The following is a 14,808-nucleotide window of genomic DNA, read 5'->3' on the forward strand; positions in this document are numbered from 1 at the left end:
CAATACCAGAATAATCCTAAAGCTAATGTAGAAGTTTGCAGTAACTAAGTTAAGTACTTATTTTTACATTTAATAATACATATTCTACTAGAACTTTCATGGTTCAATTCAAATTCATAGTCTTGTCCTTTGTTTGGCACGAGCTCATTTCTTACAACCGTTTTAAAACCTCAAGAGGGCAACTCTCTATGGAACAGGTAGCTGTTTTGAATTATTCAAAGACCTTTCTCTGTCCTCTGATAACTGGCTACTATTCAGTTTTGAAGGAAGCTTTGATATTCCTATTAGATTTGACTTTCCTTTTGTATCACCAAAAATGGCCAATAGAAAAATTACACCTCTTTTGGAATAAAACTTCATGTCTGTTTCTTTTCTAAAGAAATCTTCAAAGGTTAGTCTTTGTACATGTAATATTCCATGTAATATTTTGGATATATTTATTGTGTTGTCTCCTCACTTCTAAGCTGTGTGCCACTCTAGAAATGAGTCAGAAGTGTGGGTTCAACTGTGGCACTAAAGCTTTCTCTCCTGGAGAAACCACAAAATCTTTCCACCCCCAAATGCAGGCTGAATGCTCTTTGTCCTGGTTTTACACAGGAAGATATTTGAAAGCATCTGCAGAGTGTCACTGAGCAAAACGTTGTTCTTTATGCCACCACAGGACATGCAGCAAAATTCTATTAAAGCAAGAGGAGTGAAACTCAATTTATGCTGGGAAAACAGAAGATGTTGCCTGATAATTGCATGTGAATTAAGATATATATATATATATATATATATATATATATATATATATATAAAGGAGCATTAATTTAATAGGGCACACCATGGCAAAAAAAAAAGTAATTTCTTTCTTTGCTGTAAACACTAAGATAATGCAGAAAGAAAATTCAGTCCTAATATATCTAGTAAGAAAGACTTATAAAAGTCTTCATAACAAGCTCAATGATTAAATATATCTAAGTGCAATAACTAGACTTGGGACTGGGCTAGTAGATGCATCCTTGATTCTCGGTTCTTATGCTGTGAGTTTTATCAGACTTCACCCCTCCCACCCCCCCAAAAAATATATATATATATCAGGTTCACAGAGAGTCTGTGTACCATTAGGAGAGCTAGGGAAATTATTTCAGTTTGAAACTAGATTGCATCCTTTTTCTTTAGTTAGTACTTTTCAAAAGGTATCACATTCTAAATAAAATTCAGATTGGAGTATAGCTAGCAAACTGGAGTATAAATACTAAATATTTGATAGAGTTTTTTATAGCTAAATGGTTTAGAGTTGGCAAGACAAATTGAGTCTATTAAGAATTGCTTTGCTCCATATCAGGGATGAAATACATCCAGGTTCTGTATACACTGTGAAAAACCCCATAGTTACATTGTTGTGCAAAAAGTGGAAGCATCAAGGAAACAGAAATCCCCTAAAGCCTCTGCTCTGTTTTTTACTTTCAGTGAGAAATTTGGGATTCTCTAGTTTATCAAGTCTAGCATTCACTTTATTAGCCAAGCTGCTATAAAATCAAAGAAAGATGGCCAATATTTACCTAAAGGAATGGTGGAATAGGTTGTGTTATGATGCCTATAACCTATAAAGACACATTTCAGGGAATTGTACAGAATTATTACAAATTTAAAAACTGTATATATATAACAGAATTTATGAGTACAGGAGCTTGTCCGGGCATTGCACATACCTTGTGAATCATTCAGGTGTTTACATGTGGATATCTAATGCCCAGGGAAACACAGGACACTTTCAGCAGCCATTCTTAAAAAGGTATGGGTCATCCAAAGCTCCAATATTGTATCTGTTATTGCATCAATATGGATACTTTGGATACCTAGGGGCTTCCTTAAAGCTTTATGCATCTATCTTTTACAAATAAATCCTGTCCTTGCTGCATGCGTGGTCCTGCAGCTTGTATTTTTGTCACAATGGAGTCCAGGGGATTTTGACATTCCAGAGCTGTGTGGCTGTAACAGGCACACAGTATAGCTGCCTCAGATCAAGTTATATTTCCTCATGGTAATTTTTTAAATAACAATTTTCATGCTTTCCATTAAATTCATCAGCATTATTTGATGTACAGTGGTAAACCAGTGAGGATGTGTTTGCTCTACTTGGTTTATATTCTCATTCAATGGCAAGAGTACAAATTATTTAGCTATATATATTTCTGAACAATATATTAAGTTTATATATCAAAGAACTTATATATTGTAAGTCCTATTCGGATATAGAAAATAATGAGAATGCATGATATTCAGAAGAAATGATGAGGTCAAACTGACAGTTCTGAAGTTTTCTTCCTTTTACCTCATCTAATTTGTGCAACCTTTCTATATACAGCATTATGCACAGCAAGAACCCATACAGAATTATTGCATTGTTACTCGGATAGTATTTAGTGTCAGTATGGTTGGTGGAAATCCAGAAATCTGTTTATTTATACAATTTAATGATTAAAAGTACATCAGAAGGGATTAAAAATGTTTTAATTTAGTGGAGAAGAAAGATACATGTGGGACAATTTACCACTCATCAGTATAAGACCCAATGATGCTGCCCTGAAACATGTGCTAACATATGCTTTCTCATTTATGTGCAAAAGTGAAGAATTGATATTTTTTTGGCTGCAGTTAACCTTTCTCCATAAAGAATGAGCAAGAAAAAAAATTCTGCAGGTTTTTTGACATTTTGCATCAATACATAAGAATTCGCCTTGACTGTATAATCTCATATGGATTTTTATAATCAAGCATCTATCTCCTTTGTTTTTACAGAGAAGTAGAAACTATATTTTTAAAATGTCACCTACAAACCTCTGTAAAAATCACTTTGCATGACTCTTTGCATGATTCACACATAAATTCAGACTTATCTACTGCAATGCGAATATAAAAATTTTACCAGTGTTGCTAGTAAAGACTTAACAGATTTGAAAAACAGTCCAGGACATGTTATAATTCTCAGACTGGTTAGATATACCAGATGGGATTCCACCATATGTTTATGAGAAAAATAAGATCCTATTTTTGTTTCAGCTGCTGATACAGTGTCTGAAATCTTGTGTTGTATCCCTATATGATCTCCTTGTCATACTTTGGATACATTGCAGTATATTTACAAGTTTTTACAATTATATTGCAATGCAATCATTGTTTATATCTTATTTTCAGAGACCATTCTTTCATTATTAACACAACAAAATAATCTGTTAAAAAATTGAAATTTAATCTGAACATACCCCTTTCTAAAGGGTAATTAGTAATTAGTGAAGAATTCAAGCCACAAACTGAGATTCAGAAGCATTTTTTGTCAGCTAATAAATTAATACATAGGCTGCTTGAAATTTGAGGTCTCGAATTGCAGAGATGGAGGATAACTTGGTGTTGCAGAATGGGAGTCTAAAAACCTGCCTTGGTTTAGAACTTTTTTCTGGTGTGGAATAATAAGATCTACTTATTTATTCCCTTCTCAACACATCTGAAGAAGCCCACACAAGAGCATAAGTTTAAAATTCAAGACAGTAGAGAAATAACATGTAAACATGCAAATTTTATGGCAGCTAAGTATGGAAAACATTGCTTGTATATGATGTAGTTTTTGCAGTATTGCAGTACACTGCTGCATGATCTATCTAGTATTTTGATGACACGACTCTTTAATCATTCACTTCTCTAAGGGGATGTTCTCTTGATAGTAGTGAGTACAGTCCATTAACTAATTCTGTACATAAGTCATAAAGAACACTGCTCTGCATAAAGTGATAAAGAGAAAATCAGGACTTCGTTGGAAGGTGTTTGACAGCAAAAATATCAAGCTAAAATTTCATTGGTAGTGTTATATTTAAAGTAAATGCAGAACCTGGACTAAATGTTCTGAATTTATCGTAGGTCTAAATCCATAAAAAGATTTCAAGGTATGGTGAATTTGCTTTTGCAGCAACAGAATTTCTTGATGCCACTGCTTGCACTTAGAGTAAAAAAATTGGTAAAGGAGGAATCAGAAAGTGGCTGTTCTTTGAGAAGTCTGTACTCCTCTAATACAACTATGGTTTTACTACTGCTGCAGGCTGAGAAAGACCAAAACCGTGATGTACATTTGTGTGTGTGTGCTGTGTCTGTTCAGGAGGGCAATGGATGATTGTTGCTTCCCACAGAATTGCTCCAGCATCTCTTAAACAAGACTCCTACATATCAGTTTGGAACAATAAAATTGTTACTTTAACTTTTATAGCTAGGTTACTGGTAAGCTACAGGTAGATAATTATTATTTAAAATGATAAAAATCAATATTGTGTTATTTTGTATAGTTTATTGAAATACTTGTGAAAGCCTTTGCAGCATGAAATATAATGGAACAACTTTGATTTTGGTTTTGGTTTTGAAAAGCATAATTGCACACAGAACATCTACAGTCTGTTACCAAAGTTTATTAAACAGGGATAAAAGTTATTGCATACATCACAGAGTAGGAAGCCAAATGCTGACTTGGGAAGCAATCTGAAAGGAATTAGCAAGAGAAGTATGCAGTTCCTGAAAAGATGGTAGCAATTCTCTCTCACCAGTAAGGTAAGTACAGGTAAGAGAAGAACAGCTAAACTTCAGACGTCCCAAGTTCTGTCAAGTTCTAACACTAATTACGAACTTCTTGAGCAGTTCCCTCTACTGCCCATTTCAATATTTGCCTGCATTTACATGCTGCATTTTCAAAGGTGATGTTAATAATAGAACTTAGATATAAAAATGCACTAAACTTCGATACTTCAATAGAAGTTGATCCTATCTTAATGAAAAAACCTTTTAAAAGTATGTGTTTCCAGAGCGTTTTCACAAGATATATTGAATAGTTTTGGTCCTTTTCCTGCATTTTAATGGGTTTTGCTTAGAGCCATGTCGTAATTCTGGCCAGGAAAAATTATCCAGTGCATAATAGCTAAATGTTTTCATTTCTGCTACTATCCTCTTTGACCTGTTAGAGGGGAAAAAAAGAGCTTCCAGACTCATTAGGAGATGCACTGATCCTACTGATTCTGTATTTCTTAATAAACAGGTTGTTCATGAAGTCAGTCTGTTTATATTAATTTATGATCTGAGGAAGCACTGGGAATTTTTTTTTTTTTGAGTCTTCTCATATTACCTATGGGGTTTATGAATCTAGAAAGAAGCAAAATACCTTTAAAAGGACCACATGAGGGTTGTAAAGCCTTTCTAGGAGCCCATAGGGGTCTCTGTGGGACAATCCATATGGCTGTGAGTTCTGTGTTGCAGCAGGCATAAAACAGCATCCCTGCCTTTGAAACAGACAGAGCTATTGAGATGAAATGACAGAGATGGAAATACTGCTGAAAAAAAAACCAGTGGGAAATACTGTGGCTAGAGGAAGAGTAGACTACAATTGTGCACTTTATTATCTATGCAAAGGGTTGATTATGGTTTGGTTTTTTTTTTCACCTGTAGTTTCATTTTGATTTGGTTCTTTTCAGAATACTGGGGTGTATAAATATTATCTTTAAAATACTTCTTTAATTTCAAGAAGACAAATAATGATGATTATTCATGTGTTTTAGAATCCAATGTAAATTCTCCTGAACAAAGCTTCTACTCTAGGCTTTTTTTACAATACTTAGAAAATGAGTGAAAATAAGATTAAGTTTTCTTACAGGAAATTTACTTGGAATTGAATTTAAATTAACTCTTTGTTGCAAGCATAAAGCATCATGGATTTGTCATGATCTTATTGTCCAATTGTCTGTTCTACAGTGTTGTTCTCTTGTATCGTGGTGAGACTTCAGTCTCAGTGTGGGTACCAATTTACAGGCTTTCTCTGACAGCTCTTTAGTCATGACTGCAGTCTATTTTAAATCTCATTTTTCACAGATTTCACATGGAATTTGTATGCACGCAATGTAAAAGGAACCAAAGCAATATTACGGACAATGAAAACATAATCTTAATTTTCCTCAAGTCCTGTACAGAGAAGCTGCAGCAACTGCCTCTGGGTGTTCTTGGTTCTGTTTCAGCACTTTGCCATCTGGGGAAACATGAGAGAATCAGTACATCAGATTCTTGAGGTTATGCTTCAGAGGTTATTTCTTTTTAACAGATGAATTGTTTTCCACCTTTTCCTCATAAATATAATCAAGGAAAAATATTTATCTAGTGGCAACTGAGGTAGCTAAATACTGCAGCTTTTCTTAGCTACAGATAAAAAGGTTGTAAACCTTGCTTGACAGTGTCCAGTCACAGCATGAAAGACAAATTTTTCATGGACTTTGCATTAGTGTGATGTATAGCTCTCTTTGCCCCCTCCCCCACAATAAATTAACTTCATCCAGGATAAATGTAAATACAAGAGAAAGCAGTAACGTTACTTGATAATTCTTCTTCACTGTGTCCTTGAAACTTCTCAAAAAGCATTGTAATCTTTTAGAGTGACTTAATGCATAAGGTAACAAAGTACTGAGAGATCCCAATAGTTTCACAAAATTAGGCAGGCATTGATTTTAAACTGGGAGGTTTTTTTCTTCTTTATTAACATCTTTCTTTGTGTACTAAAGGAAATTTGATGGAATTCTCTGGTCTCTGGTCTTTAAAATTATAATGCCAATTGAGATGTTTATTATTAAATAGTTGACATTATTACATGTTGTATATTTTAAGATTACAGTTATTACATTCTGCCAATAAAATTAAGAATGCATGTAGTGATTTATTTTCAGTTAAGCATGAACTGAAATGTTTTAACTTCTTGATCCTCTGAGAATATGCTACCTTCATCTGTAGAAATGTCTCAAATAAATATGTGTGAACATGACAGGGGTTTTTATTTTTCTGAATGAATGTGTAATGCTGAATAATTCTTACTTGCATCATTTATGTCTTATCATATAGTCTTCATCGCAGAGATAAAGCTCCTTCAATTTTTAGAGGTCTGAATACAAAGTAGGTCTGCCCCATGTGATACAATATTCATACGAAGTCATATCTTTCAGTATGTCTAGAGACTTCAGAGACAAGAATCCTGGACATTTTGCTGTTGCCACTGAGACATCCGTCTCATAATGGTAGAAAATAATGGAGCCTTCATCATTCAGCTGGAGGAATTAACTCACAGGGATGAGCCCTGCTGCTTTGTGCCTTTTCTCCATCTTGCCCTATGCTCTCTGCATATATGATCACCTGCTGGCCTAAATTAATCAAAGTAGTTGTAACAACTTCATTTTAACAGACCCTTGGCGATGCTGACTTCATCATCCTTCTGTCAAAGGTATGGGATCTGCCATCTCAGCTCTATTGGTAGGGACATGTCATATCTTTTTTCTTCAGCTAATCAAGTATGAAACCCAGCAGTTTCACTACTATCCCTTTTGGAGAGTTGAGTTTAAATTCAGACACCAAGTAAACTGCCAGACTAAAACCAGAAAGTCTTTAAGCTTTGCTAGCATTGGGAAATTGCAGGGCATGATGACCATGCAGTCAAATTCACAGCTTGGATGTTACTGGATTGAAGTCTGTGTACTCATTAGGTGGCATCGCTGTGACTTTTGATTTTTATGATTTATAATACGGCACAGGGAGTTAAAATGTATATGAGAAAAGAAGAGGAAAGCTGAAAAACTTGGTTAGTACAGACACAATACTTTTCAGAGACCAGTAATATTGAATTGATTGTTAATAACTAGTAGAGGAAAAGTCTCTCTAGTACCTTTACTTCCCTGTTGGGTATAATAACATTTCCATTTGGTTTTGTTTTTGTCAATACCATTATTACTGTAATTGTCATGAGCAAATAAAAGAGTATTTAAAGTGTAGTTACCCCAAATTCTCCTTGCAGGAACACAGTGCTGCATGAATGGAATATATATTCTTAATTCATGGTTGGTAACCATCCTTGGAAATATCGCTGCATGTTAGACTAGGTTTAATCTGATATAAACAGATGTAGTTCCACAGATATATTTTATATTTCATAATACTCTTGTCCATAATCTCCATAGTTTCATATTACTCAGAAATATATGTTGCCTTCTTCTTGGCAAAGTGTCTGAGCTGTAACTATAAACACATGATATGCAGATGTGAAAGACCTGGTGAAAAACCAAAGCCCATTAACCAATATTTGGGGGAACAGGCAGTTCTGTTTAATGTTGGCTGAAAACTAAGGACTCCTGATGATAAATGCAGGAACTCTGTTTTCTCCTGTAATAAGTGACTGTTATTCAGCCTTAGGCATAACATTAAGAAGCTCCCAACCTTTCATCAGATTTTTTTTCTCATTATATTGATTTTAGTGGTCCTAGACCAAAAATTAATTTTACCCAACACACCCAACAAGTTTAATGTCTTCACTAAGAAAGTTTGAAGATAGAAAAAGAGCATGAATATACACTGTATGTATTTTTCTACTCTTCTTATCTACACTTTCGCTATGCAGAAAAGTAATGTATACTCCAATGAGATCTGAGGACTATCTGCCACATGGATGATTTGTAATAGTCATAATGATAGTTTTAGCTCAGTTTTCAGTATATTCTCTGATTTTTCCAAGATGGAATTTTAACCAGATTTTTAAAATTTAAGATTGTGGGTAGATTTTGAACGAATTATCTCTAGCTGTTAGCAGCACTAGTGAGGGAACAATCAAAATGTTTTTTGTCACATGGCTGGGACTGTGGGAGTAACCTTCGTACAACACTTAGGAAAAGCATCTTGGACTCTTTCGTTCTTCTATCATACATGCATATGTTACTACTTCAATTCTTTAAAAGTTGGGGCCCTTGGTACATTTAATATCTTTGTAAATTAAACCCGCTTCAGTAAAAAAAAAACATTACCTGTTAGATACTGAGATATAAATTCTGTTTCATACAGGCAGTTTTTAAAAAGCGTACCCTGTCTTGAATTAAAAAAAAATGCTAAAGAATTGACCTGATAGAGGAGTATCCTTGACAGTGAGAAAGAACACTATAAAGTAGTAGGTATTGCTAAGGTTCTGGTGAGACATAAAAGAACTCTGATAGTCAGACATATCGGGATATGATTTATTGTAGTCATAGTTTATCATCCAGTGTCCATGAGTATATTAGACCTATCAAAACCAGAAATCTGAATTCATCTTCTTTTCTTCTGTGGTGCTTGGATAATGTTCTGTAGCAATGCGTACTGAAGAGAGAGATAACACTACAATACATGTGTTGCATAGCTTAAATTATTACAAAGTGCAAGAACAAATTTTGACTGTCTTTCTTCATTGTTTCTAGATATTACTTTATATGAAACTTTCAATTCAGTGATGACAATTATATGTCAATGTCCAAGACAAGAATACAAGTATGAGTCTGACAGTGAAGATTTTTCTTATAAAATTATATCTGATTATTTTCTTAAAATATTAAGGGTTAGTGACAATACGCTGATTTTGAAGATAAATCAGTTTATACTATGTAAGATCTTCTGTTCCATTTGGCTATTAAAGCTGTATTTCCTATTACATCAACTGCAAGATAAATAGTGACTATGTGACAGGCTTAAGTATACCATAAAGCCTGAAAAAGAAACAAATATCTAGGACCTCCAAAATATATGTGCTAGAAAACTAGATAGATCTAAACAGCTCAGCAACAGGTTTCCATATCAATAACTTAGTCTTCAGATTTTAATAGCTTCAGTGATCTAGGGAAATAGACTATATCCAACAAAATACAAGTTTATAGCTCAGTGGATGGAAATTCCGGCTTCCATTATAAATAAATGGCATTGCATTAAATTGCCCTAGCCTCTTACTGCACATCACCATCTGACACTAGTAAAATATTACTGCATTGCCTTGCCCTTTGTACCAACAGCAGAAGCACATATTGCCAGCAACAACTAATTTGCCCCAGGGAACACTGGGTTCTTTCTAAACTGCTGTATACATGAATAGAGGTGGGCTGATCATTTGCTTTCCCCATTAATTTCCAATGCAAGAAATATTAGTTTTTCTGGAAGAAGGATGGTAATTCAAATGACTGAAAGGTCACCTCATCGAACCATTTTTTCTATTTTGATCTAATCATTCCCATATATTACATAATAGGTGCTGATTTACAATATGCAGCTTGTACTGAGCATATAATGTTTTATTTTATTTTTTGAATAAAATATGAAAAAGTAGAACTAAAAACTTTATTTTTTTAAATTAAAATTTCTTAACCATTGACAGAAAGACATATGGTCCCTAATTTAGTAAATATTTTGCAGAAGATTTTGACATAAAATAGAGATTTTCAGTGGTGGATTGAAGATGGATAGGCATACACATTACTTTACACAGGTATTCAGTGCCTTGGACTTTCAGCATTATAAAGTTCCAATTGGCACATTTGGTAAAACCATAAAGGATGAACTTAAAGTACTCACTCACAGGCACATGCTGATCAATGTTCTAACATCAGTGTGTGTTTGAAGTATAATTGACGTAGAAAGAAACACCATTCCTATCATTGTCTTACAATAAATATGTTATTTGAGTTGTTTGGTTTACTTAGTTGCCAAGTTAAAAACCTGTGTATGTATATATGTGATGAGGAAAAATACTGTTCTGCAGCCCTTCAATCTCTTACAACTTCAAAATACACTACATAATTATTGCAGAATTGTGGTATGTTATGTCCAAAAGTCTTGGTGACTTCACAGGCAATGTGCTTTCAAAACCAACGCCTAGAAAAAATTTCCTCTGTGAGTTGCTCTGTCCTACTGGAGTGGATTTGCTGTAAGCTCAGAATATGTTACAAATTGTCTGCCATTGGGATTGGGACACTTTGTGTGTTTCACAGCGTTGTATCTGAACTATAAGAGAAGTTAGGCAAGAACTAGATGACTACATGACCAATTTGATCAAGTTTTTACATACATAGACTAGGAGCTCAGGGAGTTTTGCAGTTCAAAATTTAATTAGTTAATGCAATTTCTAACCACAGGATGTTATGATTTTCATATTTTAGTTATGACTGACATTTGAAATTTGAGGAAATTTTTGTACTTGGGCTCCATCATTTTTTTCCCCATGGCATCTGTTCCTGGTCACTGCCAGGCAGAAGACTTTGGGTAAACATACCCTTCTTCAGCATTGAGGGAGTATTTAAATTACCTTTAATCCATTTAAGAAAACTATTGGATTACTTTTATAACCTTTTAAATATGCTCATTTTTACTGCTCAAAGATTTCACAGTTTGTTTAAACTGTGAAATAGTAGGCTGCAAGACTGAAAACATTAATTTTTGCCCTATTCTCACACTTGCTGTCACTTCATCCTCCAGAAACTGTGCTGTTGTTGGACAGCCCTACACTAGGAATACATTGTAAGACACTAGTGTGTGATACAAGAAGGGTAGTCTCTTAGTATGGATAAAACTTTAGCAGGAAATCTGCACTTTGCCTTGTAATTGTTAATTGTGCCACTTCAAATAAAAAAAGCTCTCTTTGTGAAGTGCAATTTGGTGATATGACTTTATCTTTGATAAAATTTTTTGTCATACACAGACTTCCCCTTATCCTTCTTTAGATCAGCATTGCTGTTATAGTTGTGAAAAATAAAACAAAACACTCTAATTCTAAATTCTTAGCATAACTGATTCAATATTCAGAATGATCTAAAAAGTGTGGATGATTTGGCTGATGTTTTCTCAGTAAGTTTTTTGCTCAGTCATTTAATGATGCTGTACATACTGCATGGTTTGAACCCAGTAACTACCAGAAAACAAGGACGTTCATATGACAAAAATGGTGATGCATACCCTTACTACAGTCATAGCAATAAAATCAACGTAACGCCAACTTAACAGTGCTGAACTGAAGCCACATATCTTGGTGACCTCTAAAAATATGCATACAGCATTAGGGGACTGGGTGTGATTTACACACTATTCAGTCAGGTTTTGCAACCTTTACTGACCTCAGTTTAGTTACAGCTGTAGAAAGAAACCCTGATCTCTCTGCTAGGTAGTCTACTACCTTTCTGCTCTGAACTGCAGGACAGGCAAATCTCTTGGTGTCTGGAAAGTTCCTAGTGTTTGTTGTTCAAGGAAGACTTTTATTCTCTTTGTTTCAATTAACTTGGTATCCTCCTTTATGAGATTCTCTCTGTTGGTGCTCTTAGAGAAAATTCCTCATAAACATTATCAAAACTATTTTATTCATAACTATAGTTCATCTGATGATCTTTCTTGATCATAAATCCCCTTGTTTAGAAACAAACAAAGCTAGTCCCAGAATCACTTCTCTCCTTCTCGTCAGAAGTAATCATATCTATCAGCCTTTTTACTTAGTCACTGAGAAAACTCACCCCTTGCTGTCAGGAACTTTAAATTGAATTGCAATACAGAATATAAAATATAAAGCATCAGATTAAAAAAAAAAACCTTGCTGCAATTATAATCACACACACAAGAGAAAAAAAAACCAAAAAGGCAGACTTTTAAAACTGAGTGCCAGAAAAGTAAACAAAACAAAAACCAAACTAAAGATAATCCAGTTAAGAATAAAACACTCCATATGTCTTCTAACTCATAAGGTTCATTAGACACATTATGAAATATATTAATGTGGAAGTCTCATGTGTTGAAGCAGTGATGATATCCTCATATTGTTTGTAACTTTTATCAGTTTATCTTTCAATTACAAGAAATTAGGGTGAAATGGGGAAATAAAGGCTTGGTGAAGCATAAAGAGGTCTTGAGTTCTAATTCTCTACCTGCTACCTACCTGCGAAAGTAATTTTTTTTTGTGCTTTGTATCAAGTAGGAATTGTACATGTATTTTGTGTATTAATTATGTGAAAATTCTGAGGTGTACTTTCTGAACATGTACAATGCTATGTAAAAAATAAGACTCAGATCCACACAAGTGTATAAGCACTTACAATTTTGTCAAAACAAAATTAAGTGCCTAGTTCACATTTTGAAATTCTGAAATTTTGTGCTTGTTTGAAACTTTTGTATTTCCATTAATCAAGCAGTTGTTGCTTGTATAATGAGTTAGGGAACAAACTCACATGGTGGCAAGAATTTTTCAAATGCTTAAGTTTATTATAACTATACTTTCAATTTTGTACAAGGCATTTTCCATCTCAAGGCCTTATGTACCTTTCTGTTAACATAAGTAAAAATTAATAAGACAATGGCAGGCTTTATTGCCAAAGTTACATTGCTCATTTGGTGTACATGTTTAATTGTAGTTATTACTCTAGGGAGCACTACGTTTGCAAAGGTTTTGGTTTGGTTTTTTTTTTTGTTGTTGTTGCTTTTTGTTGTTGTTGTTTTGGTTGTGATTTTTTCTTCTCAAAAAAAGAATGCAATTCATCCATTTTTAGTATACGGAAGTAATTATTTGTGAAAAGAACTGAGGCCCATCATGAGTGTTATGAATAGAAGGGATTGCTTTGTAACTGCATAGAAGGAAAGAATAAGGCATAGTGAGAGAATGGTTTGAAAAATTTATAACCAGAAGGTTAATTTCTTCAGCCTTTTGCAGACTGTTCAGATTGCAACAACACCTTGAGTGTTGTTACTCCATCACTATGTAGAGGTTTTGTTCAGCTTCCAGATGGACAGGCCTTTATGCCCATTGTCCAGTCACACGTGTGAACTGTTGCTATATGAACCAAATATGTATGTAATATATTGCTATGATTGAGGGAACAAGCCATTAAGTGAAAATGAGTTCCCAGACTTCTTCACAGATAAACAAACAGCATGCTGGAGACATTAATGATGTATTCGATACCTCTAACACAGAAAATAACCTCATATAATGGCATCATCTCAATTTAGAAGGTAAAATGAAGAAGTTAGTGTGGCTATAATATTGCTGCTAGCAAGAGATTTCTTGCTTCTTTCTAACCCTGTGGGAGACTTTTCTCTCTCACAGAAGATAATAGCAGAACTCCTATAAACTATGAACACCTGCGACCTTGTAGAACTATGTTTATGGTACAGTAGAAAAATACTTTGACAATGGATGTTTAGGATTTTAGCCAATCACCCAGGGGGTGGCTGATCCTTTGTCCAATTAGACTATGAAGAAAAGAGTCTATAAAAGAGTTTGTAAAATAATTAAATAAATCAATCTTGCTGCACAATTCCTGCCTGTTGGATCTTCTCTCCTCCCTATGGCTGCAGGATACAGTAATAAGTTATTTGTTATTCAACAATAGTTTGTATCTTGAAAAGATTAGTCTGACTCTCACAAGTCATAGGAAATAAATACACAATAAAAAGGCAAGAAATGAAAGAATAGATGTGAAAAGGAATCATACAGATAAAAAACATTGTTGGACTACTGGTTCTTCATTACTCCAATCAATTAAATTTTAGCAAATAATGAGTGGCTATTGAATTACATGTTGGCAACTTAATTGAAAGTATGATTGTAAGAATAAGACCTGTTATATTTATTGAAAAAAAATCTGCGAAATAAACTAACTAAATAAACTTATGTATTGATTCCAAACCTACAGACCTGGATTGTTTCTTAAACATACATATTTAAATTACAATCTTTTAACAATCTTGACAGTAAGGTTTATACCCAACAAAAGGGTAAGTAAGTATTATACCCAACAAAAATATAATGAGTATATGTTTAACACTTTTAATGTCTATGTTGCTGTTTTTAATAGAAACTGTTAATAAAATCTGTATAACTGCTAATTGACTTAGTTTAGGTCTAGTTCAACACAGAGGGAACAGAAGAAAGAGGTGCTTTTCTCACCAACTTTCCAAAGATTCTGGGGTTTTTCTTGTTGTCAAACTTTTGTA

The sequence above is a fragment of the Aphelocoma coerulescens genome, chromosome 3 (assembly GCF_041296385.1).
Source record: "Aphelocoma coerulescens isolate FSJ_1873_10779 chromosome 3, UR_Acoe_1.0, whole genome shotgun sequence".
In the NCBI taxonomy this organism is placed as follows: Eukaryota; Metazoa; Chordata; class Aves; order Passeriformes; family Corvidae; genus Aphelocoma; species Aphelocoma coerulescens.